Source organism: Mus caroli, chromosome 5 (genome assembly GCF_900094665.2).
Source record: "Mus caroli chromosome 5, CAROLI_EIJ_v1.1, whole genome shotgun sequence".
NCBI classification, from domain to species: domain Eukaryota; kingdom Metazoa; phylum Chordata; class Mammalia; order Rodentia; family Muridae; genus Mus; species Mus caroli.
In genome coordinates this window covers 27,519,629-27,525,896 of record NC_034574.1, presented here as the reverse complement: position 1 = coordinate 27,525,896, position 6,268 = coordinate 27,519,629, and the positions used below count along the sequence as shown (strand labels likewise).

The 6,268-nt window shown below is 41.8% G+C and overlaps 1 protein-coding gene and 1 pseudogene across 1 annotated transcript in view; both read left to right on the top strand.

Annotated features, from left to right (window-relative positions):
- Prr14l (proline rich 14 like) overlaps positions 1–6,268 on the top strand; it is a 290,921-nt gene that overhangs the window by 276,344 nt on the left and 8,309 nt on the right.
- LOC110293853 lies at positions 2,949–3,598 on the top strand (annotated as a pseudogene).

Genomic DNA, 6,268 nt, shown 5'->3' with positions numbered 1-6,268 from the left:
GGGGTACTGGTTAGTTCATCATGTTGTTCCCCCTATAGGGTTGCAGATCCCTTTAGCTCCTTGGGTACTTTCTCTAGCTTCTCCATTGGGAGTCCTGTGATCCATCCAATAGCTGACTGTGAGAGCAACAATTATTATCTTTATCCTCTAGTAGAAAAGCAACTAAGTTTGTTTCTTTATGACAATCATTTCCTTGTATGCTATATTTGTTCATGTAAACTGAAGTCCTTACAAAGAACACCTATGCAGCTTCAAGTATTAGATACACTTAAATACCAGACACGCATAACACAATACAAGAATGAACAGTGTATGTTTCTGCATCACACAGCAATTCATGATCACAAAATTTCTGTCTGTAAGCCACTGAGCACATCACTGCTATCTCTTGTGTCTATTTTAATGGTAATACATGGGCTGCCTGACAAGAAATTTCAGGTTCCTTTACTTCTCACTCAAAATGTTTTCTTTGGTTTCAAAAGAGTGTAGAAGGACTTCTTAGGGGTTTTTCTTACTCCCCCTTTGTTCCCAAGTAATGGCATGGTTTTTCTTTAATACACTTCAGCCAGTTTTGGCTCCCGAGTGAATGACATAGAACATGGTATTTGTATTAACAAGCTGTTGGCACTAAGCTGAGCAGGCTCTGAGCTATTCTAACTCTGTATGGTTGCCTATTACCCAGTCACATGATCCTTTACCTGCAATCTGAGGTTTGCTCTGGCATGTGGTCCATGCATGTGTTCTTATGGCTGTTCCCTTCCTGACATCTCTGGTCTATCCACATGGTCTCTTCACAACTACTTCTCTGTTCTCTTTAGGACCTGTGACCGGGTTCAGATTCCTGCCCAATTCTTGTCTTCTGCCCAGCTAATTGGTTGTTCAGCTCTTAATTAATCAATCAGAAGAGATGAAAAATAATTTTTTACATAACATCGAAAAATAATTTTTTACATAACATTGAGACCAGAGATGCTGACCAAGTCAACCTCTGGACTACAACCAGACTTCTGGGCATAAAAATCAGCCTCTAACTACACAGTGCACAAACTTTATTACTTTACTACACCTGGCTTACAATGAACCCACTGTTTCTTAGTTAATACTCACTATTGTCTTTCTGATTCTAATCGCCCCGTCTGTGTGGATAGCCCTGGGGCTAATTGTATTTGATGTTAATTCTGTTCTCCAGTGAGAGGCTTGGAACAAGGACTGAGCCATCACTCAGGTGATTTCCTGTAAACCTGCTTCCCACCTTAATTTACAAATAAAGACTAGAGCTGGTGATTGGGTGGAAAAAAAGAGGGGAAGATGGAGCTGAAGGTTTTGGGAGAAAAGGAGAGAGAGAGGACTGATGAGGAGGAGGAGGAGGAAGAGGAGGAGGAGGGAGAGGAGGAGGAGGAAAGAGGAGCAGAAGCCCCTGGCCTGGAGAAACCACAAGTTCTAAGGGGTCTCTTCTATGGGGAAGATGGTAGTGTAGTGGTAGATCTGCTCAATCTAGGCACACAGCATGTATTCATATTAATTGAGTTGTGTTTTCATTGCCCGGGCTTATTTGGGTTGGAGATTTACTGCAACACCTTTCAACAAAGATAAAACAATCTAGTTCACAACACAGGATGCTCCTACTTTTAAAAACAAATATCAAAATAATGTCTTTGTTGGACTGTGTCTCTATCTCTGCAGCATCATACACTATGCACTCTGTCCTGGCTTCCACAGGGGGTTAGACAGATCACTTGTGTCGCATCTGTATGGCACCCCTCCTTCTCACCGACTCCTTTGCCCACCTATATCCCGACCCGCGGGATTCAGTTATTCATGGGTGCGAGGGGGACCGCAAACCTGGAAGGAGGTGGGAGGAAGGGAAAGAAAGCAGGAGACCAAGCAAATTTGTCAAGGTCTCATTTATTATGCTGAGGTGCCTTCTTTTAAAGCATACATCGCGGGGAATAGGGGAGGGGTCGAGGGGGAATTTTACAAAGAACAAAGAATGGGGCATCTGCTGACATGGGGGCCGAAGTCAGGCTCCAGGCAGCGGGCACTCTGCATCTTATCTCTGGAACATAGATCCTCTTTGACTGCCTTGGGTGTCAGGCTGGGCTCAGGTGTAACTCATATCCTTGGATGGCATGGGAGTTCAGGAAGAGATAGGGAAGAGGGGACTATAATTCAGCTTTTACAGCTTCAGGTGCCAGGAAGGGAATAGGGAGGAGGGAGTGATAACCAGCTCCTAGCACGAGGCCATTTGGCCTGTTAGGGAGATTGTGAAGGGCTCGCTTTCTCACAGGATGGTCTCTGACACATCTACAACCAGAAACCCGTCCTGCTCAGATAGGAGACCCAGAAGGGGTTAGTCTGCTGCAGATGACTATTAGGTAGGGCAGGGATCTGGGTAATGGAGTGACTTCCTGTGGTAATTGTAGTTTGAAAACACAATGGCTCTCTTTCCTTTAAATTCTGTGGCCCTCTCTAAATAGATTTATATCATGTAAAAAGGGTAAATTTTTGTAGGTAATTACTATCCTTTGATTTGATAGGACACTCACCTTTTAAGGATTTAGTGACTTGAATACTTGGACCATGTGGACTAGTGCCTTGATTCAAGGCCCAAAATAGGACCATAGAGGGCACCCGAAGAAAGGGGGGGTCAAACTAAAAAGTGTCTTTGGCTACATTGGCTGAAAAACTTGAATGACCAATTCTGAAATGACAAGATATTTAAAGAATTGCATTTTTCCTTAAAGGTGGTATGTCTACACTCGCCTTGTATGTTTAAATATAAAACCTACTTGTGTGTACAAAGTACATCATCGATATACAGGACATTAAGAACTTAATTACAACATTGGTATCAAACCCAGGACCCCCACACTGAGCTATACTCCCAGCCCTGGTTCTGATTCTTGATTATCAGGGTTTGTTTGTTTGTTTGTTTTGGTTTTGTGAGAATGTCTGTGGTGCATCATTTGCCTCCTGGGTGGTTACTGGATCATCTTTCTTTCATTAACAAAGTAAACTATCAACTTCACCAGCATCAAGAGCCTTTTTGTAGTAAAAGCAACCCCACTTCTTCTGTCTACACGGATTCTCTTCAGCTGGATCCTGGGTCTCCTTTTGGAGCTCCTGCTACGTGCTTTGCTCCTGACTCCACTACTATGTCGGGCAATGAGGATGGAGGAAGTTGTGAAGTGATCACCCAAAAATATGTTTTCCGATCTGAACTATTTAATGTCACCAAACCTTACATAATTCCAGCTATTCACCAAGAGCGCCAACAAAGTAACAAAAAGTGAAAATCTACTGACGGATGATAAACAAGAGGTCTCTGTTTCTGTTGGGAAGGTAGGAAGTTTTAAGTGTCTTTTTTAAAATATGAAACAAAAAATTTCATTAAGTATCTCAAACATCTTCCCATTTTCTAAGTATAAAAAAAGAGTTAATAATGCAGAAGGTGTTAGCATGTCCAAGAGCAATTGTGGGTTGCCCTCCAACTCATTGCGTGGCTGAGGATCATAGGCTTTTTATCCTCCTGTCTCCACTTCCCAAGTGCTGGGGTTCTTAGCAGGTGCCATCAGTCACCTTTAATCATACTTTCTAACATCCTGCTATTTTAGAACAACACATTGCATGTTTCAAAAAGTAAACAGAGGTCAGGAGAGGTGGCCCAACAGATAAACAGGGGTGCCTGCTGCTGAAATTCATAGTCTGAGCTTGATCACAAGGGCCCACTTGGTGGAAGGAGAGAACTGCCTCCCAGAAGTTGTCCTCTAACCTCTGCCTGGGTGCCATGGCTGTGCACCCCTCCCCACAATGAACAATGAATGCGCGAATAAATAAATGGATTCTAGATGCTTGTGAGAAAACCTGAAAGAAAACAAGAGTCTTGTGACCTCAGATGCTTGAAAATCATGAAATTGATCTTGGGATGTGCTTTTGTGCCCTTCTCAGGTGTAGCAGATACAAGGGAATTTATTCATCACCACTGGACTTTGTTACTTGTTTATATGCCTTTATGGAAAATCATGTTTTTACCATACCCTACTTGTCAACCTCATTTGGCTTGCCTTTGTGATTGTGCCTGTTACTCACGTGACTCTTAACCCTCAGAATATAAATTGTCCGATACTCTGATAAACTGAGAAACTTGGCCATCACATCAGACATAAATCTCATCTGTTGGCTTCATTCTCGCAGGTGTCACTGCCAGCAAGAGTGGTAGTTACTGAATGTTTTTACACCTGTTTTTGCTTTTTAAATTCCTATGAAAAAATTTCCAATTATTCAGTGGGTTTTGGGAATAGGCTCGTATAATAAAAGTTTGAGAGAAGGGTATTTTTGGAAAGTTTTCTAGTGATAATAGGAAAGCTTCTATGGAATATACATATTTATAAGATACTTGTGTTTGAGTATATACGTTGGGGCAGTTTTCCAGAAGTTTGAGTCTGATACAGTGGTACACAGTTGTAATTCGAGCACTTGGGAGGTAGAAGCAGGAGGAACAGGAGCACAAGCCACCCTTGGCTGCACAGTGAGTTCATGGTCAGCTTAGCCTATAGGAGGTCCTCTCCCAAAAAGCAAAGCACCCCTCACAAACAACAACTTTCCCCCAACAAAAACAGATATCTGAGCATACTCTACAGGATTAAATGGTGGGAGTAGGGTTTTTCTTTCCTTCTACCATGTTGACCATTGGCCCTGGGGATTGAACTGAAGTTGTCAGGCTCAGCAGCAAGCACCTTCAATGTATGCTTTAATCTTTTGTGTGTGTTCCAATAGCTCAGAGGTGATCATACAAACTCCATGTAGATATTGTCTTGTTAGGGGTAAGAATGAATGATTGTTCATTTAGCAAATGTGCGAGCTCCTTCCATCTACTTTTGTGCATAATGATGAAGCAAGATAAGCACAGTTGCCTTTATCTATTGTACCTTATAATTGGTTAAAAAATTAGGAAAGCACACTAAGAGTTAGAGTAAGGAAGTTGAAGTAACCTCTTCCACTGTGAGAGGTACCTGAAATGCAGTCAGAAATGCATGGCTTGCTTGCTTTCTTTCTTTCTTTCTTTCTTTCTTTCTTTCTTTCTTTCTTTCGACATGTTTTCCCTTTTCAACAAGTATGTATTGATTCATCTACATGTGAAGCACAGAAAAGAAAACCTCAGATGTATCACTGTCACTAATTCAGACCACCAAGCATTTGACTTTAGCTTGGGTAAGAGGTTGGGCTTTTTGTTTGTTTGTTTTCAGTGAGGCATCTAACTGTAGTTCAGGCTGACGTGGACTCACTGTGTAGACCAGGCTATTTTAAACTCTGTCCCTGCCTCTGCAGTGCTGTCATGATAATTGCATGCCACCATGTTTGACAAACTTCCCATTTTAATGTGGAAGATACAGATCAGCATATGTAATTAATACTATTATAATGAAATTGATCATTTCTGATATGCTAATGAGTACATCTCTTTATGTAATTAGTCAACATGTATTTTAGCCTGTTGAGAATTTGATACTATGTTAATAGCAAGTCAGCAATGAAAAGAAGTTATAGCTCTATGTTCCTGCTCTCATGCTCTGTTTTGTGGTGTAGTTAGGTGTGGAATATTGCTAGTAACACTGGCTTGTCTGTAACCCTCAGATCAATTCTGAAGCCTTTAAACACTTCCATGTATTTATTGTGTGTGTATAGGTGTACTTGTGTAATGGTTTGCAGCTGGAGGTCAGAGGACAGTTTTCAGGAATTCTGTTCTTGCACAATGATGGATTTGGTGATAAGTGTCATCTTGCCAGTCTTCTAAATGCCATTTAAAATATGTTAAAATTGACATTTTTTTTCCCTGAGGCAGTTTGCTATGTTGCTAAGGTTAGCTTTGAACTTGACACTCCTACCGCCTGGCTGCTGGGATTATAGCTATACTTGGGCTCTGTCTGTCTGTCTTTCCTCCCCTCTTCTCTCCTTTTTTGGGCAGGGTCCAGGTAGGCCAGGCTGTTCTGGAATCCACTGTGTAGCAGAGGATGACCTTGAACTCCCACTCTTCATGCCTGTACCTTTCATTTCCTGGCATTACAGCTTGAGATGCCATACTTGGTTTTAAGATTCCTTCCTTCCTTCCTTCCTTCCTTCCTTCCTTCCTTCCTTCTTCCCTCCCTCCCTCCCTTCCTTCCTCCTTTCATCCCTCCTTCCCTCCCTCTCTTCCTTCTATTTTTTTTCTTTCTAGTTTTTTGATTTATTAATGTGTATAAGTATTTTACCTGTATAAACCTCTGTGTCC